Below are 23,601 nucleotides of genomic sequence, written 5' to 3' on the forward strand. Positions count from 1 at the left end.
AAGGTAGTGCCACTTTGAAATGCAAGCTGCTTTGCTTCTCTAGCCAAGCTGGGGCTGCAAGGTTGAGTGGGTCACTGAAAGGCTAGGCCAGGTTGTTGTAGTGTGGTCTTGCCCTTCTCATCCTTTCTGTTCCAGTAGAGAGATGAGAAGCAAGAGGGGGAAATTATTCTTTCTGATACCCAGTAGCCTAAGATCTTTGCTTGAATACACAAGTAGACCCTTTGGCTTTCAAACTCCTGGGCAAAGGAGTTGTTAAGGTATACAAAAGGGAAAATAATTGTTATGAAAGAAGCCATAGGAAAGGGTGTGTGTGTGTGTGTGTGTGTGTGTGTGTGTGTGTGTGTGTGTGTGTGTGTGTGTGTGTGTGTGTGTGTGTGTGTGTGTGTGTGTGTGTGTGTGTGTGTGTGTGTGTGTGTGTGTGTGTGTGTGTGTATTTAAATGCCTGTCTGTCCTTGTTAATTAGAAGTGCACATATTGGGAAATTAACTATGAAATACTAAAAATGATAAATTATTCCTTATTTGAAAGTATAAATTAAAGGTTTAGTGTATATAAAATTTGTCATGTTTAATTGCAAGTTCAATTAAAATTCAGGGTAATGATGATTTATACAGGTTTCTGTGTGATTTGATATTCATTAGCTTAGCCAGACACATGCTGATATTAGCTCGTTAATTATGTTTCCTTTTGTTGAAGGCAGCCTTGTGAAAGCAATCTGCTCAAAGTTTTCTAAACTCATTCTGCTAAATGAATATTTGGCAGCTGTTCATGTTATTGAGATGGTCACTGTGGCTTCATTTCACTCGTAGGCCACATCCATCATACCTTCTCTGTGACAAACAAGGGGTTCTCATTACAAACCCATTTATGAAGGTTATGGCTGACACTAAAGACCGATTGCAATGCAGTGCACCGTTACTTCCCCATAGCACTGGAGGAATGGAGCTGTGGTAACATGCACACTTCCCACCTGGTCCGAGTATTTACAATGTACGTATAGGGGCCTGAGGAGCCCTCTCAGTGCTAGCCATCGGCTCCAAGTTGAAAATGAGAACTTGGCCCTTAAGGGATTAATGGCTCAGTCATCCCACCTCTCCTTCATCCTCCTCAAGTTGCCCTATGGGTAAGGGGCTTCCTCATGATAGCCTACTGATGGGTTCTGGTGAATCTGACTCCTGGGAAAGAGGAAGTGGAGATACTAGCTGACAGGAAAGGATGTTTACAGAAGCAGGCTAAGCCATTGGGCCCTGAGCCAGAAGAATACATTCTGACTGGGAAAACAACTGGAGACAGTAGTCCAGGGTCTGTATTTTCAGAGGGTTTGGGTTATTGTTATATGTTTTTCATAGGTATTACTGCACATTTAGTAAACTGTGGAATGGTAGGTATGGCCTTTCCCTTTGATGAGTAAGGGAAACTGAGGCACAGGAAGTTGATTTATTTTTCCAATGTCGCCCATGTAGATACCGATGGTAGCCAGTATCTACTGGGGCTCTGAGCTTCTTTGTCTTAGTCCTAGCTGCAATAAGGACTCTTGAACTAGGGCATTAGTTTTGGTTCTGTTTGCTCTCTCGTCTCTCGCTTTTGCTGGATGGCCCAGACATGCAATGGAAATTTCCTTTGCGATAGTATAACTTTGTGTCTCTTTATCTCTGTTTACATACACAGACATTTTTCCTTTAGGAAGTGGTTTCCTACTGTCCTTTCCTTTGGAAGCTGCTGCTTAGTCATGTCTTCATGTTGAAGTCACTGTGGACAAGGTGAGTGGCACACTTGTCCAGCATATTCTCTTCCTCCAGGATCAAAAGTTAGTTGTTTCTGAAACCTCTCCTTCCAGTCTAGCCTCCTGCTCCAGGTGGGACTGGGCAATTGTTATGAAGTCCTTATGTGTTCTGTTTCACACCTCTCAGATAGATGTAAGGGACTCATAAGTGTACGCAATGGCAAAGTCACAAAGTAGAGAGATCCTGAGTCACTTAGTAGCTTTATGGAAGGCCATATACTGAACATCTGGCTGGGCTTTTTGTGACCAGGAAGGATAACATCACTTAGGCAAAATTTCAGGTTTCACCTGACCTACTAGTTCACCCCTTCACCCCTTCAACCATACCCAGATATTTGTTGACTATTTTACTCAGAGCTGAATCTTAGGCTAAGGGTTGAGGACATGAACCCCCTGTCCTTTGAGGGGTGGGGTACAACTCCTATGGTAAGGTAGCTATACAGGGAAAAATATTTCCCCTAGAATATTTCCCCTTTTCTTCCAGTGACAGGGGCATGTGGGAACCTCTAATTGATATAACAGGAGAATGGAGTAGTCTTCTCAGCTGGGAATTCCCACCCACTTGATTCCCCCCAGAATCTTGTTTGCTGTGAATAGCTCTCAGACCCTATGGAAAAATGGTCAAACCAAAGGCAGACTTTTTTCACTGATGGTTTTTCACTGTATTACTTGTAATAAAGAAGAGCTGTGGCTTGTCTTTATAGAAGGTAGTCAGTGCCAGCTTTGTTAGTGGTGGGAGGAGAGTTTATGCTTGAATTCTTTTTTGTTTTTTGACAATTACTATCTGCTTGGCCTTGGGTAGGTTTCTTTAACCTCTTCATGCTTCAATCTCTTTATATATAAAACAGGAGAAATAAGTACATAGATTCAATACGAGAATGTGACAGGTGCATATACTGTGGAGACACAGTAACAAGCATGTCACGTGATGAATGATCAGTAATGCTGTTTCCAATGCTGTGTGTTCAAACCTGACATTAAGCTGGGTGCTAGTGGCTTGCACCTTTAATCTTAGCTATTCAGGAGGCTGAGATCTGAGTATCGTGGTTTAAAGCCAACCTGAGCAGGAAAGTTTGTGAGACTTTAAATCTTCGGAAAAAAGCTGGAAGTGAAAGGGTGGCTTAAGTGCTAGAGCAGTAGCCTTGAGTGAAAAAAACTAAACAAGAGTATGAGACACTGAGTTTAAGCCCTAGTACTAGTTCAAACACACACACATACACACACACACACACACACTCACTCACACACACACACACACCAAAAACCAAAATTCTGACATTGTGATTATGAGTTCTTCTGATATTTAACTGAGAAAGAAAAGAATTCAAGAAATCATATCATATGTACAGAATGATATCTTAGTAATGAAATGCTGAAACTGATTTGTGATTTCCTTTTGTTTTGAAATATCAATGGAATTTAGGAGAGACTGAAAGTATATCATATCCAGAAAAACTTAAGGGTGGTTTTTTTGGTTATTGTAGTATTTGGTTTTTAATTCAGCCTCTAGTTATTCTGGACCTAAACTTCATATTTTAAAATTTTATCACCTATGTCTTATTAATGCATTTTGTCAGTGTGAAAAGCCCTCTGGTGGTCAAAGTAATTCCTGTGTGGCTCTTTCAGATGAGGAGAGTAAAATCATGTTCATGTTTAAAAGTTGAATTCAAATTCTATTTTGCTTCTTTACTGATTTCTTCTTCTCGTAAAAACTATAAAGCAATCTAGATGTGATGACACATCTGTTATCCCAGCTACTCAGGAGGCAGAGGTTGGAGGATCATAGTTTGAGGCTAGCCCAGGACACAAAGTATAAGATGCTGAAAAGCAAACAAAAAATGCAGAAGGACTGGGGACATGGCCTCAGTGGAAGAGTTCTTGTTGATTCAAACACAAGGATTTGCATTCTATCCTACACAAGCTATAAAGTCAAATTTCTATTGTTGTATTTTTATTCTGAGGAAAGTAGTAGGATAGTTTCCTTTCCTGGATGAAAATATATTAGTGATGAGATTCACATTTTCCAGGGTATAAACACATTGTACCAGTGAATGCTCTTACTCCGATGAACTTGAACATTACATATACTGTGGCATGAAGATTCAAAGAACTCCCTACACAGTTAAAGTAGGAGGGTTTTGGAGGTTATCCTCTTCTTTAGAAAGGAAAAACTAGAGCCCAAGAGATTTGCTCAAGATACTGTCAGTAAAGAGCAGAGTCACAAGTAGGAGACAAGTCCCCTGTGCTCTTCAGTATGTGGCTTGAGATGGATCATAGATGAGTCAGGCCTATGAATCCTTGATCTTTCCATTAGATCCCAAGGAAGTGAGGTCTCATCAAATTCAACCAGACCATCCGCCTAGCCAGGCAAAATTCAGCCTGGACACTGTCTGTGGATTGGACATTGTCTGTGGATTACTATGTTCCTTGCTTGGAGCAAGACAAACAGCAGGACTTCCCTTTTCTAGTTTAGTGCTGTCTCAGTTGTGTGGAATCACTGGAGTGACTTGGCAAGAACAGCCACCCTGTGCCCATCCTCACATTAAATAGCCCTTCTGGAAGAGAATGTGCATTCGTGTTGACTGTGCCGGCCACTGCAACTCATCATCAAGGTGGATGACTGATGACTGACCTATTTCTGGTGTCCTAGGAGGGTAGGTACCTCAGAGCTGCAGAAACATCTGTTCTGCGCTGAAGTTAGCAAGGAAAGCTGGCTTGCCCCTTGCTTGCCTGATTCCATAGACTGGGCACCAAGACCATTTGGTGCATATACAAGTACAGAGAAGCTGGGGGAGGGGAGGTGATGGAGTTGCCGAAGACTCTTGAATATTCTCCACTCTACTTTCTGGATGTAGCAGCACCATTGGAGCCAGAGACTGCAGGAAAGCTGGCAATTCTAGATTGTTCCTGCTCTGAAGAGTTTATTTAACCTAGTTACTGTCTACATGGCTGCACTGTGGTCTGTAACCCTTGCATGAATTAGTGTGTATAACCAGCAAGGCGGGAGCCCAGTTCACATGTGGCTTGATCTCTGTAGGGGGTAGGGTATGGAATGAATTCATTCATTGATGACTTCAGTAAGCATACATAATTTGAATGCTCGAGGCTATCCACAGAGAATAAAATGTTGGGTGCCTTCAAAGAGCTTAAAGATTGGTACCACTAAATGTGTACCACACTCCTGTACCTTGAGGCTACAATAGCCATGATGACCACTGGGTCCCTTCTCTGTGACCATTCCCATACATGCCAGCTGCCCACCCCTTCCTGCTTGGGTACTATCTGTGCTCCCTGGCAGTCCTTTTGCCTCCCATGAGGCAGGGAAGGTTAGAATTAATGACCTGCTCTGGAAAAGGCTCATCTCATGGGTGACTGGAGCTACAGGAGCCACAGTCTATTTTCTTGAATATACCTGTTTATTCGGGTGCACTCTTTTCTGCCTCCCTTTGTTCCTCAGCTCTAGGGAGCACCTCTCCTTCCTCTCCCCTCCTCATGTTCTCATCCATTCCTTATCTCTTACTCACAGGAGACTTTAACCTGAATCCTTGGTTCATCTTCTCAGATGAGGTATCCTTGCTGGAAGCCAATTCTGTTGAACCCTGTGAAAATATATTTTATGGTGCTGGGGCCAAGTAGGAGCATGGGAGGTTGGGTTCTTGAAGGCTTCTGTGAAGAGTTTACATCTGTACTAGGATTTGAGGGCTCGGCTGGGGCTTTGTCTTAGAAGCTATGAGAGGGAAGGACATTGCAGGTTGAGGGAACAGCTCTGGCAGAGGCCTAGAGGTAGAAGGGGTATGGGGACTTTGTGGACAATGGTGTTTATCTGGTGTGGCTACAGTTCCAGTTCCATGGGGTAGAAAAGAGAGAATGTAAGGATGGGGAATAGAAGATGGTGAATGTACAGAATGGAAGTATGATGACTTGATGTGAGGCTGTAGGCTTCATTATGTGGGTAGACTTTTTATTATGTAATGTCTTAGCAGTGGCGGAGTATGTGTGTTTCAGTCTGAACAAGCAGTAGTTGTATACACAAGGAATAGATGTTTGTTAAGTGTGAGGTGACAGTGTGGCTTCCAGTTGCAGGGAAATTTTAAACCAAGAAAGAGAAGTATTAAGGATAGTCAGGGAGGAATCGGGAAGGAGTGAAAAATGAGTTTGGCATAGCTAAAGAATAGACTTTAAGGGAAAGTTGAAACAGGATAGCTCAGGAAGCATGTGCAAAGGCTCATGTGTAGGGAAGGCAGGAAAGATCTGCCAGAAGAAAACGGGACATTTTTAGGGATTGCTGAGAATTTGGGGGTTCCAGGTCTTGTCACCTGTATCTAATGTAGAAGTAAGCCTTGCTAGACATGGGAACAGCTGGAGATTTTCCATTCCTCTCTGAAGCTTATGTTTGTTTCAGCCTTTCTTTCAGAGCTGCAAGACTTTAGCTTAGCATAACAAGGAAGCATCTGAGCTCATCTGCCATGCCCCAAAGGGCAGAGACATTGACAGTGGGGGACAACTTTCAGGTGCACTGGAGGCCCAGGACCCCTGAGTGGATGAAGGGGATAGAACAACATCCCAGAGTCCAAGGCATTTGGTCTAGGTTTTGTCTGTCTTCCTGAAAAGCAGCTCATAGTCACTGCTTTCCTGTCTCCAGAGCAATTTTTCCCTTTCTCAAGGCTGTCCTTGTCCAGAGACAGAGATGTCTCTATGACTTTACCTCCTTCCTGTTCCCCCTTGGTTCCCTTGATTCTATGTGTCTCTGGGAAGCACCTCCTGTCTGTTTCTTTAAAAGTGATCACACACAGAAAAGATTTATAAAATGAAGTGATAGCATCTGAAAAAAAAGCCTGTGAAAGGCCACCCTGGTGAGAAAACTGCCCAAGGTTTGGGGTTTTTTCCCCTCTCCTTCTTTTAAAAAAAATAGTCAAAACACATGCAATGCTTACTTGTAAAAGGATCAAGAAAGGAGAGAAAATTACAGCTGGTAGTTATAGTCTCCATAGTTATTTGGTTGTTCTTGGGTCTCCAGCTGTTGAAATGCTTGGTTTATAATAATAGGTATTGAGCCTCTCCTATTAGTGTGTTTTGCTCCAAGTTTAAAACTGGACTTGTGATTTCATTTATTCCAAGGGCTGGGAAAGCGAAGATGCAGCCTTTTCATCTATATGACTTGCAAGGTAAGGAAGGACTTTCACTGCTATATAAATACATATCATTATCATTTTCTCTGAGCTGGGACATAGTTGTAGAGAGGTAATTTTTAGTTCTTTATCCAGAGTTAAGCATAATTTGATTAGAGAGTGATCTTCCCTAATAGCAGAGCCCCATTTTCTGACAACAGAGAAGTTCCATTAGTTTTCTCTTACAGAACTCAAGTTGTGATTGGCATGTCTTGGCCATCATGTCACCTAGAAGTCAGTCAACCCAAGAGATACCTGCATTCCCATGATTACCTTAGCACTGTTCACAATGGCCAAGATTCAACTGACGTATTTGCTGGCCGTTCTTGTTTCCTCTTCAGAGAAATTTCTCTTTAAGTCTTTAGCCCACTTATTAATAGGACAGTTGTTTCTTTGAGGATTTGTTGTTGGGGGAATTAATTTTTTGAGTTCCAAGTATATTTTAGATATGAGACCCTTGTCTGTTCTGTGGCTAGTGAAGATCTTCTCCCAATCCGTGGGCTTTCTATTGATCTTGCTAGCTATGTTCTTTGCCATGCAGAAGCTCTGCAGTTTCATGCAATCCCATTTGTCCAACCTTTTTTTGATTTGTTGTGTTTCTGGGTCTCTATTAAGAAAATTTCGGCCTGTGCCAAGGAGCCCTAGAGTTTCTCCTATTCCTTCCTGTAATGTTTTCAGGGTGTCTGCTTTGACTTTGAGGTCTTTGGTCCATTTGGAGTTGATTCTGGTGCAGGGTGATATATAAGGGTCTAGCTTTAGTTTTCTACAGGTGATTAACCAATTTTGTCAGCACCGTTTACTGAAGAGGCTGTCTTTCTTCCATTCTATTTTTTTTAGCTCCCTTATCAAAGATTAGGTGGCTATAGGGGGTTCATTGAGTTCTGTGGGTTCATTTCTGGGTCTTTAGTCCTATTCCGTTGGTCCTCAGGTCTGTTCTTGTGCCAGTACCAAACTGTTTTGATTACTATGGCTTTGTAGTAGAGTTTGAAATTTGGTATTGATATTCCTCCAGCACTGTTCTTTCTGCTAAGGATTGTTTTGGCTATCTGAGGTCTTTTATTGTTCCGTGTGAATTTTGGGTTTTCTTCTTCTATTTCCTTGAAGAATGAGGTCGGAATATTGATAGGTATCACATTGAATTTGTAGATAGCCTTTGGCAGTATTGTCATTTTCATGGTTACTCCTCCCAATCCAGTATGAGAGGTTTTTTTCCACTTCCTTAGTTCTGCTTTGATTTCCTTTTTCAGGTTTTCATCACAGAGGTCCTTCACTTCTTTAGTTAACTACTAGGTATTTTATTTTTTATGGCGCTGTTACGTTGCTTTCTTGATTTCAGCCATGCTCTTCTAATTGTTGGCATACAGAAAAACCATTGATTTTTTTTTGGGGGGGAGGATCCGGCCGTGGGGCCTGAACTCTGGGCTTGGGTGCTGTCCCTCAGCTCTTCAGCTCAAGGCTAGTGCTCTACCACTTGAGCCACAGTGCCACTTCTAGCTTTTTTCTTTTTGCTTATGTGGTGCTGGGGAATTGAACCCAGGACCTCATGCATGCAAGGCATGCGCTCTACCACTGAGCCACCTTCCCAGCCCCAAGCCATTGATTTTTGAGGGTTAATTTTATATCCTGCTACTTTGCCAAAGTTTTGGATCAGCTCGAGTAATTTGGGAGTGGAGTCCATGGGGTTGGTCATAGGGCTTGAACTCTGGGCCTGGGTGCTGTCTCTCAACATTTCATCTCAAGACTAGTGTTGTACCACATGAGCCACAGCACCACTTCTGGCTTTCTGAGTGGTTTATTGGAGATAAGAGTATCTCAGACTTTCCTGCCTGGGCTGGCTTTGAAACATGATCCTTAGATCGCAGCTTCCTGAGTAACTAGGATTACAGGAGTGAGCCACGGGTGCCTGGCTTCTTGGGGTTCTTTAAATACAAGATCATGTCATCTGCAAAGAGGGAGAGTTTTACTTTATCTTTACCTGTCTGGATCCCCTTTATGTTTGCATCTTGTCTTATTGCTCTAGCTAGGCATTCTAATACTACATTGAAGAGAAGTGGAGAGAGTGAACATTCTTGTCTCATTCCTGAGTTTAGAGGAACTGGTTTTAGCTTTTCTCCATTATGTATAATGCTGGCTGTAGTTTTGTCATGCACAGCATTTATTATATTGAGGAATGTTCCATGAATTCCTAGTTTTTCCAGAGCTTTCATCATAAAGAGGTGTTGGATCTTGTCAAATGCTTTTTCTGCATCTATTGAGATAATCATGTGATTCTTATCCTTGCTCTTGTTGATGTGATAAATTATATTAGTTGATTTGCCTATATTGAACCAGCTTTGCATCCCTGAAATGGATCCTATTTGATCATGCTATTTGGTTTTTTTTTTGATGAGTTGTTGAAGTTGATTGGCCAAAATTTTGTTGAAAGTTTTTGCTGATGCATGAATGGATATAGGTAGTATACCTGTACAATGAAATATTACTCATCCATAAAAAGTAATGAAATCCTATAACTCATGTGAAAGTGAGTATTAAGCAAGGTATTAAGGTATTAAGCAAAGTAAGTCTGGCAAAATAAGATAAGTATCTCATGTTTCTACTTTATATAGAAACTCAAATAGTTGGTTTCATATAAGAGTAGAATAGAAGTTATTGGAGGCAAGGAAGAAGAAGGGGATGAAAGAAGCTGCACAATGGACACCAAAACATAAATAGGAGGAATAAGTTCTAGTGATCTGCAGTGCAGGAGAGTGACTCTAGTGTATTACAACTTAGTACCTACTTCATGAAGAACTAGAAGAGAGGAATTAGAGGATTCCCAACACACAAAAAAATCATTTTTAAATTTTTTTATTTTATTGTTAAGATGCTGTACAGAGGGGTTACAGTTACATGAGTAAGGCAATGAGTGCATTACTTGTCGGTCAATTTTACCCCTTCCCTTCCTTCCTTGTTGTCCCACTATCCCTTCCCTCCCCCATCTCCCACACTCCCCTCCCCCCAAGTTGTAAAGTTCATTTCCAATATACTGTCCTGTGGGTATCCTTGTTGCAATGGGTCATCCTGTGTCCTTGTTTCAGCATTTCGTTATTCCCCTTCCTCTCCCCAGTTTAGTCATATGTATGAACAAGAGGCAGGGTACCGAAATCAATTACAGTGACAACAGGGGATATGCCACGGGGGAAAGAACATACAAAGGAAACAAAAACTACAATAAAATAAATCACATGGTACATTTTTAAACAATAACAATACAGACCTCCTGTGTCCATATCTTGGGGTTCATTTTACTTAGCATCATCTTATATGGTAATTTGTACATGGTTTTTGAGCTTTTCAGCTCATCTGATAAGATTATCCTGTATGTATACTAATTACTGCAAATAAGGGAAACCATGGGACCTAAATTTCTTTGGGACTAGGTAACTTCACTTAATATGATTACAAAAAAATCCTTAAGAAAATACAAATGCTAATTATATGGGCTAGATCATTATCACATGGTCCTCCCAAATGTGTAGTTATTATGTGTCAACTTTAAAAACTTAAAAATGCCACCCAAAGTATACATCTCTCAGCTACCATCTCTGTATCATTCTCAAATGGCCCGCCCACCCTCCCTCCCTTCCTTCCTTCCTTCCTTCCTTCTTTGCTCCCTTGCTTGCTGGCTCGCTTGCTTGCTGGCTCGCTTGCTTGCTGGCTCACTTGCTTGCTGGCTCACTTGCTTGCTATTTTACTAACAGTTACCTACTTACTCTACCACCTGAGCCATGCCTCCAGTTTCAGGGTTTTGCTGGTTGATTGGAGATGAGAGTTTTGGATTTGTCTGCTTCAAGATCATCAGATCTCAGACTCTTAAGTATCTAGGATTATAGACCTGGCTCAAATGATTTTTCTGTACAAACTGGTTGGTTTTTCAGTGTGTGTTTCACTCCTTAATTACAAGTGGCTTTCTCAATGGATGAAAAGTCATCTAATATGTTATTTGTATCAGTAGACAGTGTTATTTTGGAAATGCAGGCCTCTTGCACAATTCAAAGTCCACATGGTATGACTTAATGATGAAAAAAGAACAAAGTTCTCAAAATATATTCACCCCCATACACACACACACACCGTGGCTATTCACAACACAGTTGTTGTTTTGTATAGTTGGGTTCCATTAGTATGTCACTATTGGTTACAGATACCAGAGCTTTGTGTTACAATGTCAAGAGAAGTTTTCAGCTGACAAAGACCTTAGCAATTTTTATGCCTAAACTTTGATATCTAATTGTCCAAAATTGCTGCTGTCCCTGGATTGAGGAGGCAGTCCCCAGTGACCCTCAGGGGGTACGACAGAGAGGAGTCCACCCAACAAAGGGTCTACTCCTTGCACTCTGCAGGGCCCAAGCGAGGTCAGCGAACAGTCATTAAAGTGGCCAAACCCTCTGTGGACATACTGACTGAGTGGTCCCATTTCCTGTGGATACCAGGTAGGGCTTCTTGGAGGGGGAGGTTACATCTAAGGTGGGTGTAGAAGTGTGGTAGGGTCTTCATAGGTCCTGTGCTGGCTCTCATTGGACCCATTGGGGTTGCCATGGCCACCAGCACAGAGACCTAGAGAGAGATTAGAAGTACCCAAATGTTCAGTGTCCTGTGCTGTCTTCTTCTTAGCCTTCAATGAACCATCTTAAAGACAAGGTAAAGATGGCCTTGAGAAAAACAAATTTGCCTTTCTCCCCTCCTTCCAGGGGAATGGAGGGAGATAGATATGGGCATGATGAGTGCCTATCATGTGTATGCTTGTACACATGTGTGTATTTGTATTTACCACCACAGCATGTGGACCATCCCCACAAACACTTTAGTGGCTGAGGGCAGGAGGTCCATAGCTTGGTGATACAGATAGCCCAGCACATGTAGCTATTACTGGCTGGGCTCTAATAGCGCCAGCAACATAACATTTAGGTGGCAGAGGAATAGATAGCCCCCATCTGGCTGGCATGTCTGATCTCCAGTTATCTTGTCACCTGGAGGGAGATCACCTCATTCCAGCCTCTGCCCTGGGAGTAGAATCAGACCTACCATCAGTGGAGCCACAACTGACTTACACCAACTATGCATACCCTACCAGGGCCACCTGACACATACCCTCTAGTCTCCCTTGCTTTTCTCAGTCTTCCAAAGATGCGCTCATTCATTGCAGCTCACAGTGAAAGAATATAACCCTTGGCTTATAAATAAAGGCAATAGTTGTATGGAAATACCCAGAATTCATGAGGGGCACTTAAGAGGAAAGTTTTTTATCTCCAGGTGCAAAACCAGGCCAGTGATTTTGTTGAGCAAGATGCTGTCAGCTTTTTTTTTTTTTTGTATTATAATACATTATTGGGTAGTAGTTCTAAAATTATTTATAGAAAGAATTCAAGCTGTGTGGAGAATTCCATCATTGGATATGTTGTCTGTGAATCTCGTTAGCCTTTTTTTAGCCTAGGGGTTAGGGAGGAAAACAGAGAGTTGGCTGTAGGTTGAAGATTGAGCACATGCTACACTTTCTGTCAGGGGGCTTGTTGACCTTATGTTAAGTTGCTTCCTTGTGAGTCTCTCTGTGTTCCAGCTCTAGTTTCCATGGTATTTACATAAACTCAGCAACAGTTTTCAGTGTAGAAGCATGGTAGGGCCTCTGATCTCTGCCAGGGAGCAGGAGTGGCTTACAATGCATGCTCAGCTGGTCCTATAAAAGGAAATATTTCTTCCAGGGAAATGTAGAAGATGGAGTTAGGACCTGAGAGAAGGTCAACAACCATTTAGGGTATGTGCAGCCTCTCTCCTGTCTCTAGAGACAGGGGTAGCTCTGGTGTTCTCTCTGTTTTATTTTTTATTTTTTATTTATTTTTTATTTTTATTTATTTATTTTTTTTTGTCGGTCGTGGGGCTTGAACTCTGGGCCTGGGCGCTGTCCTTCAGCTCTTCAGCTCAAGGCGAGCGCTCTACCACTTGAGCTACAGCGCCACTCCCGGTTTTCTGGTGGTTTATTGGAGATAGGAGTCTCACGGTCTCTCCTGCCCGGGCTGGCTTTGAACCGCGATCCTCAGATCTCAGCCTCCTGAGTAGCTAGGATTACAGGCGAGAGCCACCAGCGCCCGGCTTTATTTTTTATTTTTTCCTGTGAGTTCCACCCACCCATCCCCAAGCTGGGGCATGGCCATATGGGATCCTGGTTTTAGGGTTTCTGTGGTGTTCTAGGGTTTGTAGGATATCCACCCGGGCTGCTCTGCTCTAGAAAACATGGCTTCATTGTCCATGATTCTGGGCTGTCCACTGACCACAGAACAAGCTGAGTGGGGGCCTTAAACTCAATTTAAAAAATGATCCATCCCCAGTCATTGCTTTTACATGGAAGGCTGGCTCCCCATGTCAAGAGATGTTAGTAAGGTCAGGCCAAAGCTGAATCTGGAGTCTAGGAAGGATAGCATCTATCGTGTAATGGATACTTAGCAAGTGGGACTTCATGACTCAGCTCTGGGCCCAGGCTTTGGAGCAGCTAGACCTGAGTCCACACACTGGCCCACCGTAGGGAAATTTGTCTTTCATGTATCATAGGTGGGGCAATTAAAAAATTTAGGGCAGCTGCTGGTGGCTCATGCTTTTAATCTTAGCTACTCAGGAGTCTGAGATCTAAGGATTGAAGTTCAAGCCACCCCTGTTAGGAAAGTGCATGAGAGTCTTACTACCTTTAAAATATGGCTCAAGTGATTAAAGCAGTAACCTTCAGCAACAAAAGCTCAGAGAGAGTGCCCAAGCCCTAAGTTTGAGCCCCAGTAGCAATCACATGCACTTAATACCCCTACATCCCCCCACATATGTATTCCCTGAATTACTAGTAATCATCACTCCCTACCTCTTATACCTTCCCCCCACCTTTGAAAGCCAACATCATTTTGACCAAACTCCTTGGTCTTTATGTAGTTAGAATTCTCCTGGTAGGTTGGGCCTTGTCTGTCCCCTCATTCCTAGCCCCAGACTGGTCTGTCCACTACTATGAGAGCCTCTGCTGAATATCTGTTGGAGCCTCCAAGACTGTACAGCATCTCAGCTTGAAAGTGCTACCCTAACCAGCAAATTGTGCATTCCTCAGAGGAGCCTGATTGGAGATTACTTAGGAGAGCTCTATCTGTTTTTGACACATTTGACACAATTTGCAGAGGTTCCCTCCCCCCACCCCACAATCACTTTATGGTCATACTTTGGTGATCCTGACTTAGAAAGGGTCAAAGCTATCGCATGGAGAGTAAGCTAGATATGTTCCAAACAAACAAAGGGAATTAAAAAGCCAAGCAAGAACTCAGTACTAGTACACACATGCATACAAAGACCAACAACAACAAAACTACCAAACTTTTTTAGAGCAGTGGATCATCTTATATTCCTATTAGCAATGTATAAGTTAGTGATGTCTAGTTGTTGTTTTTGTTGTTGTTTTTCGTGCCTGTCCTTGGGCTTAAACTCAAGGCCTAAGTGCTGCCCCTGAGCATTTATGCCTAAGGCTTGCCCTCTACCACTTGACCCATAGCTCCACTTCTAGCTTTTTTTTTTGGTGGAGATGAGTCTCATAAGGCTTTCCTGCCCAGGCTAGCCTCAAAGTACAATCCTCAGATTTCAGTCTCCTGAGTAGCTAACATTATAGTCATGAGCCACTGGCATATCCATCCTGATGTCTAGTTTTAAAAAAAAATTGAGAGCTAGCGGTATGACTTATGCAATACAGTGCTTGCCTAATCAGCACCAAAGGTCTGACCCAGCTAGTACTGTCAGTAATCCTGGAATGATAGAATTTGCAGTAATCTAAGAGTATTTCTAATACCAAACTCATGTTATCATAGATCCTATCCAACTCTTTCCATTCATTTTGTATATGAGGAAACTAAAGTGCAGAGAAGAGCCCTCTCAGAAATTCCTTCAGAGCTGGCGGTGGCAGTGCTGAGCCCAAAGTCTGGGTTTTCTTAATGCAGAACTGTATCTTAGGCCCTCCTTCTCACTCACCAGTTTTCTAGCTTAATCCAAAGAAAAAGTATAAGCCAGATACCAGTGGCTCACACCTAGCTACTCAGGAGGCTGAGATCTGAGGATCACAGTTCACAGCCAACTCAGACAGGAAAGCCCATGAGACTCTTACCTGAAATTAACCAGCAAAAAGTTGTAAGTGAGTTTGTGGCTCATAGTTGAGTGAGTAGAGCTAAGGTACAGCACCCAGGCCTTGAGTTCAAGCCCAAGTATGGGAACAAAACAAAACAAAAAGAACAGAAAAAGAAATGCAGGTTAGCCTGGGTTTCACAATACTAATCATAGGAATGGCTGCCAAAACATATATATGACTTCATGCAGCTTCATGTAATGTGGTCGCAGCTGCAGCCATGGGGTAAGGTGACCATCTCATCATCATCCTCATCTTCATCCTCATCATCCTTATCCTTATCATCCTCCTCACCATCATCCTTTACTTGTATGGGAAGATTTCACTGTGACATTTCTGCACATGTATAAATGTATTCTAGTCAACCTCCCCCCTCTCACTCTTCCATAGGTTTCATTGTTCTGTTTTCATACATGCAAACAAACTTTGACCATACTCTCATTCACTCTCCTTGTTAGGTCAGCCCCTTCCTGCAGCTATCCCTTCCCTAATGGCCTATTTTACTTTCTTATCATTCATTTTTTAGTATATATTAAAATTGCACCAAGAGGTGTTACCATGGCATTTCAGATGTGCATATGTGTTTTGCTCAGAATAACCCTTTTTGTTGTTTGCTCTTTTCCTGCCCCATCAAACCTCTATTGACCAACACTTCCATTGAGTCCCTTTATGCCATCTTCATAATTAGTTGCAATTTGTTTCAAACGTTATTCACCCTGTTAGGTTTTGGGGGTGGCCATCTTGTTCTACTACAGTGACTTCCTAGAGAGAAGGGCACTCTCCTTCTGTGTGTGGTGTGCCTAATGCCTCTCACATCCAATCTCTTTAAAGCCAATCAAATTAATAATGTAGGAAGAAACAAGTGGAGTCACTCTTTAGATATTTAAACAGGAATATTTCTGCCCTTGGCGTCTAAATCTTTAATAGGATCTGCGACATGGCAAACACAAAAATACCAAGTTGCTGGAAACCTGGTTCTCCAGAACTATTTTAGGTCCAAGTGTTGCTACTCAACATTGTTTTCTTCAAAAAATGAATTTGTTGAATGTTAAGAACTAATTATGGTATAAGGTAGTAGAATATATGGTGCTCCATCTCAGAGGACTGCCACTCCAGGAATGGGGAGACAGGACATTTTTGTCTAAAGGCAATTACAGATCACAGTTCAACAGTCTGCTCTGCATATAATTCCTGCTTTTGTAGGTATTCATGGAATGAGAGAGTACTGGATAGATGTAGGGTTCAATCACACTTCAAATATAGAAACTCATGCTATAAAGAAATATTACCTGGGCCTGGTAGGAAACCTCAGTCTCTGCTCATAGGGGACAATCTGGAGAGTGGTTTTCAAGCAGTTAAAAATGCAGGGGGGAAATGCTGTGAATGTGTGTGCATGTACATCTGTCTCTACTTACCCATTTCTAGTTATCCATTTATAGATGCTTCTTTCTGATTGCCAAATGAACTCTTGGTTGACAATGATGTTTTCTCAAAAGTTTCTTTAAAACTGGGTTGAGCTAAGTAATCCTAGATATTCAGGCTGAGATGTGTGAGAGCCACAGTTTGAAGGTAGCCTGAGCAAGAAAGTCCAGGAAACTTTCATCTCCAATTAACTACTAAAGGGACAGATGTGGAGCTTTGGCTCAAGTGGTAGAGGACTAGCTTTGAGCACAAAAGCTTAGCCGTTATGTCAAAAAAGGAACTTCACAACTTTGGAGGGGGAAGGGGGTAGGGGAGGTCAGGGATGGTAAGGGGAAATAAAGGAGGAGGCAACAATGCTTGTTAAGAAATGTACTCATTACCTTGCTCATGTAATTGTAAACTTTCTGTATGGTATTTTCACAATAAAAAACTTATTATTAATAATAATATTAAAAAGCTTAGAGACAGTGCCCAGGCTCTGAGTTCTTACCCCCCAAAAAAGGTTGTTTAAAACTAACCTGGAGTATGTTTTGTTTTCAAGATCTAAAATTCCTAGATACTCTTGCATGAGGAAGTTTGCTTCAAACTCTATCTCCACATCGCTTGCTTTCCTCCTCCTTCCTGACATTTAGTATTGATAAACTTCCTATTCCTTTGCCCCATCCCCTACTTGCTGTCATCTCGATTTATTAACGCTTCCAGGAAGTAAACTCCTGTATCCTTCAATTGTTTCTCCACTTGCCCCCCTTTACTTTTTATCTCTTTTTCTGATTCTTCCACTGTCATAAGAAAAGCCAAATGTAAAATTTTCACAAGTTTTCCTTCTGGACTGATGTCTGTCTTCTTTCTATCCTGATAGTGACAGATTTCCCAGTGGGGGCAAAGCCATAGTGCTTACTTCCCCTGCTCACCAAGGGCCACCACTCTTTTTTTAAAATTTTATTGTCAAGGGGTTACAGTTACATAAGTAAGATTGTGATTACATCTCTTGTCTAACTTGTTACCCCTCCCTCATTTTTCTCCTCCTTTCTTCCCCCTATACTCCCCCAAGTTGTACAGACCATTTCCAACATATGATTATCACTATTGTATAGGTTCCCCCTTTGTCCTTTGTCTCACCATTTCATTGTTCCCCTTCCCTTCCAAGTTCAGATAAATGTATATACAAGAATGACCAATAGACACATGAAGAAATGCTTAACATCTCTGGCCATAAAAGAAATTCAGGTTGAAACAATATTGAGATTCTACCTTAGCCCAATTAAAATGGCTATAATCAAGAAATCTAATAACAACAGATGCCGGAGGGGATGTGCCCAAAAGGGAATGCTACTTGTTCAATGTAAACTTGTTCAGCCACTCTGTAGTCTTTTGTGGAAACTCAAAAAACTACACATAGAGCTCCCCTATGACCCAGCAATCCTACTTCTGGGCATTTACCCAAATGACCACAAACAAGGCCACACTTAAGCTACCAGCACAACCATGTTTATCGCAGCATTATTTTACCATACCTCATGTATGAAATATCTAAGATTCCCCTCAGTAGATGAATATGAATGGATCAAGAAAATGTCACACACACATACACACACACACACACACACACACACACACACACACACACACACACACACACACACACACGGAATTCTATGCTTCCATCAGAAAGAATTACACTGCCCCATTTGTAAGGAAATGGAAAGACTTGGAAAAAATCCTATTAAGTGAAGTAAGCCAGACCCAAAGAAACATAAGTCCCATGGTTTCTTTCTAGGATATGTCTAGAATAATCTTAGCAGATGAGCAGAATAGCTCAGTAGCTATGTATATATGATCATATAAGATGATGCTAAGTGAAATGAATTCCAAGACATGGACACAAGTGGTTTTTCTTTGTTGTTGTTGTTCTCAATATACTACATGATTTCTTTTTTCTTTGTGTTTTTCCCTCTTTAGTGAATCCCCTGTTATTACTGTATTTGATTTTGGTACCATTACTATTTAGTATCATTAGTTCTTCTCTTTCTGGTAAATCTCCACCTGTTTGCTTTGAATCATTGTCTGATGATCACTCTTCTCATTCCTTGCAACATGGGTTTTGGTTTGATGGTTTCATAATGGTTGGGAAATCTTTGGTTTGTAGACCATGGATGTGAGTATGCCATTTGAGTGTTTGAGACCAGGAAGGAATGTGAATTTCTCCTTGTTGGAAGCCCTCTATTCTGGTTTTTATTGGCTATGTAGGAGGTTGTCTCCAGCCATTTTCCTTTCATCTGTGGAGTTGACTTGGAGTTCCTGCTGTGATTATCATCTTTGCTTTATGATCATTCTTTGATGCAGGGACACAACATTGGGTCTTTTCACTATATATAAATTATAGCTTCCTCCATCTTCTATGTGGAAGTGATTGTAGGGCTCTTTCTCTAGAATATGGATGAGACCTCAGAATCTCTCTCCGCAAAATCCCAAAGTAGCCATCAGCTGACCAGCTTTGTTATGAGAATCATAACCTTGTCATTTACCTGAGTTCAGTCTTTCCCCCGTATCCCCCCATATCTTCCATTGTATTTTGTAAACCCTCAACCAACGAATAGATAAAATATATGCAGTATATATACACAGTGGAATTTTAATCATAAAGAAGAATGAATTTAAGATGTTTGTGAGAAAATGGATGCAAATGGAGATCATTATGTAAGTAAAATAGGCCAAACTGGGAAATTTAAATATTGCATGTTCTCATATGTGGCAGCTAGTCCTTAAAAAAATGGAGATTAGGAATGTAAAACAGGTTCTGTTTGAGAGTGGGTTTAGGTGGAAGGAGAGGGGTGAAGTTTGGAGAGTTGATGACAGTCTTTTTATAAATCTATAAAAATAGAACAAGGAGTTCTGTTGAAATTGTTCTAAGGACCTTGGTAGGGGATGAGGGAGAATAATGGAGTAGATGGATTTGATGGGGACATTGTATGCATATATGAGAACATCATAGTGAAATCCCTTTGTTTAACTAATATACACTAATGAACATGAAAAAGAGAATATACAAGCTATGTTACATAGAGTATCTCATTTAATCTTTAAAGTAACTGTTAGAAATACTGATCCTCAGTGGACTCAGAGAGCCTAAATAACTTTCCTATGGTTATGCAAAAAATTAGTGTCTGAACTTCAGACACTAAGGACATACTCCTTCCCTTCTCCGCCTGCTTCAGTACCAACTTTCACCTCTCCCTTCATTGCTGAATTTTACTCTTTGTCATTCGGGCTTATTTAAATACTGACTGTATTGGAAAAAATGAAAATTATGGTATCCTTAATAAAATAACATCGAAGGGGTTATTGATGTCTGCCCTGGGAATATTCTTTGTGTGTAAAACAAAAATTTAACTTGTTCTAGTCAATGAAGTCAATGGTTCAGTTAATAATACCCCTAATGGCATAATTCTGCTCAGGGCCAGGGATGGATACTTTTAAAATCAGAGACTGGATTTAATAACAGGAAAGATAGGAATCAGCTCTGTGATGAAAACAGCTGGGATGGTAGCTTCACAGGACAGGAAAGCCTTTAAAAACTGCACAACATTATCACTTCTAGGCTCTCATCAATCTGTCTCCAGCTTTTCCCACAATATCCCCCTTCCATCCTAGCCCCGAGGATTTCCCCCTTCGCAATGCCTGCTTGCTGTTTGCATCCCCTACCTCCCCAAGTTTCCTGTACTCAGAGATTTGCTTTATGATAATACAGTTATGCTGCTGCATGGATGAACTCTGCTTGCTCTAAACAGGAAAAAGAAATTGTCAGGCGTCTTTGAAGATACCTTAAGATACCTGCATATGTTGCCCTTCTCAGGAGTGGGCTGGCATTTTAAAGACATTCTTTTTTGGCATCTCTCTCTCTCCCTCCTTGCTTTAGACTAAGTCCCCAGAGACTCACTGTGGCCCAGGACCAAGATGTAGGCCAAGTGGAAAGACACCCAAAGTGATTTAATAGAAAAGGTAATTCCTATTCAAACGGGATGGGCCCTTATTCATTTCCTCGGATTACCATCAAATTTATGTCACCAGCAAAGGAGCTTTATTGAGTTTCACAGAGATATTCCTTTTGCTCTCATTGTCGTTAGTTGGCACGCTGACATTTTCATATGTGTCTCAGCTAATGCTTCAAAATTACTCCATCTACAAATGTAACAATTGAACAGATAATTTTAATAAGATTCAGCTTGACTTCAGACCGCATTCCTTCCTTTCTTTATAGAATGCAAATTGTAACCTGTTTTTAAAGCCGTGCAATGCAGTGAACTTTAATGGGATTTGACAACATCATATTAAGCACAACAACTACGCATAATGTACCGAAAAATTGGACGTGAAATTGGAAACATAGCTGAGGACAAAGTAAATTTACATGGTTTGCTAGTTTGAATGTCTGATATCATATTCTCTCATGCAAGCCCCATAAAAAAAAAGCCAAAGGATTTAACAATGGATATCAGCAGAAAGTGCTTTTAAAGTTAAAACTGATGGATGGCTTGTCAAAAAAAATAATTGCATTGGTTGGAAAGCTGGGATGCGTGCTGAGGGGGAGAGAACAGGATATACAGAGGGGATGATAGGAAGTGACAGTGGTCTGTCAGGAAGGACTGGCTGCCCAGAGGAGTGTGAAGCCCCAGCTATAAGGTGGCAGAGTAGAACAGGCTGTCAGAGCGGGAAAGTGGCTTTAATACCCTGAAAAGCAAAGGAATCCGCCTGTCAGCTTTGCTCAGCCGTGCTGAAAGAGGAAGAGAACATGGCATGAAGTTAGAGATGTTACACAAGGGGGGGCGGGGGCCGAGGAGTGGCACCACAGAGCTCTGCAGCCAGCAGGAAGGGGTGACGGGGGTTGATAGTGGTGAACACATCTGTTGTGGCTTTCTGAAGACTTTTGTTTCTCTTCTGGGCTTGCATTTTTTTCCATTTTCTCAAGGGCCAATGAATTGAATTTTGAGGGGTTGGGGACCCCTCTGGGCTTCTGCAGGGAAGAGAGGTACCTGCTAGTCACATGGGTGCCTGTCACTCTGGGTGAGAGCTAGTAGCCTTCCTGTGAGGGCATCTAGGGAGAGCTGGGCATATTGCTGGATTTTTCAGATCTCTAGCCTCTTGGGCTGACCTTTGCTTTCCCCTTCAGGACAGATGGTTGGCCCCTCGGCAGGCCAATAGCAAGCCACTAAGGGACTCCCTTATCTTCCACCAGAGTGCTTGGGTGACTGAACACCTCAACCAGAAAACAGCATCGTGATTAAAATGCACTAATCTGATGATTTTTCCATAAATATTTTTTTGTGCTATCAGCATTAGGTTTTGAATAATTTATTATTCCTTCTTAATATACTCCTGGCAGTGAGGTTAATTTGGTCATCTCGCAGAGGCCTGGCTGGTAATGAACATTTTTATATCAGGCCTCGGAGTCCTCCTTGCATAACACATAGCACATCTTTACAAGTTAATTGCCCTGGTTGCTTGAGAGTCTTCGAGTCCAGGAGGGGTTGGGATAGGACAGTTTATCATATCAAAAGTATATTGCATATCTGACCTGAAAAATTTGCCTGCTCTGAGAACCAGGCAAATTCCTGAATTGCAGATGGCCATGATATCATTTAAGATTTGGTTAGGTTTTTCTTGAGAGGAGGGGGGAGGATTTCTTTTCTTTCCAAAGAAATAATTATATCATTTGTGGAAGAAGTAGGTGGTACTGATGGCAGTGGACCTAGCAGTAAATACTTATATAAGCACCTACCATGTGTCAGATAATGTTACAAATGACACACATACATATATGTATATATGAAATGACTTAAGCATATGTGTGTATATATACACATATATGAAATGAATTAAGTATATATAAACCCATTTACTTTGTGTCACAAATACATATCGTAGCTTCTATTAATAATGATATTGTGCAGAGAAGGAATCTGGTCCAGAGAGGTCAAGTGAACTGTGTAAGGCCCTGGCCCAAGGTATGTGGCTGTAACTGGACCTTTTTTCCTCTTGATGTACAGCCTGGTGTGAATAGTGGGTCTTCTGTTGGGTGACAATTGGAGATCTCCTCTTCCCCCCCACTCACCAGTTCTGCCAGCATAGCCTGCTCTCCCCCCCACCAGCTCACTGCCACTATTCAGGTCTCCTGGGCCTGTGACTGCTGTGAATAAGCAGAGATTTCTACACTGCAGGCTGTTTGCTTTCACAGCAGGCAGTTTTGTGTTTTCCTTCTGAGAATCTTCCAATCCTGTCTATGATCTAGACTGACCCAGCCTCTTGCATAATGAGCCACACACTAGTCCTCTTCCTCCTCCTCCTCCTCCTCCTCCTCCTCCTCCTCCTCCTCCTCCTCCTCTCCTCCTCCTCCTCCTCCTCCTCCTCCTCCTCCTCCTCCTCCTCCTCCTCCTCCTCCTCCTCCTCCTCCTCCTCCTCCTCCTCCTCCTCCTCCTCCGTGCTCCAGGCTACACTCTTGTTGTATCAAGCCCTAAAGCAGCACAGCTATACTGTGAACCTCATGGGACATCATTAAGAATTTCAGGCCAGACAACTGTGGCTCACACCTGTAATCCTGGTTACTCAGGAGGCTAAGCACTGAGGATCAAGGTTCAAAGCCAGCCCAGGCAGAAAAGTCCCTGATACTCTCTAATAAAATACCAAAAGGCCAGAAGTACAAGTCTGGCTCAAGTGATAAGAGTGCTAGCCTTGTATAAAAAAGCTAAAAGGCAGTACCCAGGTCCTGAAAAGAATTTTAGGGTTGGATTAGGTGATGCTTTACCAGTTTTCCTGGTGTTCTAGCTCAGGGCCTCCCATGTCAGGGACTCATCACTTGCAGGGACGTCCTCAGACAGCCTTCCTGGGATAGGTAGGAAGTTTGTTCTTGGGATGAGCCAAATGTGTTTCTCCAGAACTTCACCCCATCAGTCCCTGTTCTGACTCTTTGGGTGACTCAGATTCCATATGTGGAGTTTGTACATCATTTAAAACTGAACATCTCCAGCCTGGATAGTTGCCTCCACCTTCTCTCCCAGCTG

At 42.0% G+C, this 23,601-nt stretch overlaps 1 protein-coding gene and 1 non-coding gene across 2 annotated transcripts in view; one reads left to right on the forward strand and one right to left on the reverse strand.

Annotated features, from left to right (window-relative positions):
• Lrmda (leucine rich melanocyte differentiation associated) overlaps positions 1 to 23,601 on the forward strand; it is a 1,080,690-nt gene that overhangs the window by 491,550 nt on the left and 565,539 nt on the right. The window lies entirely within an intron of this gene.
• Positions 8,466 to 8,530, reverse strand: Trnaa-ugc (transfer RNA alanine (anticodon UGC)). Its single transcript has one exon. It is a non-coding gene; the product is annotated as a tRNA-Ala (tRNA).

Source organism: Dipodomys merriami, unplaced genomic scaffold (assembly GCF_024711535.1).
Source record: "Dipodomys merriami isolate MVZ:Mamm:240054 unplaced genomic scaffold, mDipMer1.0.p SCAF_14, whole genome shotgun sequence".
Lineage (NCBI taxonomy): Eukaryota > Metazoa > Chordata > Mammalia > Rodentia > Heteromyidae > Dipodomys > Dipodomys merriami.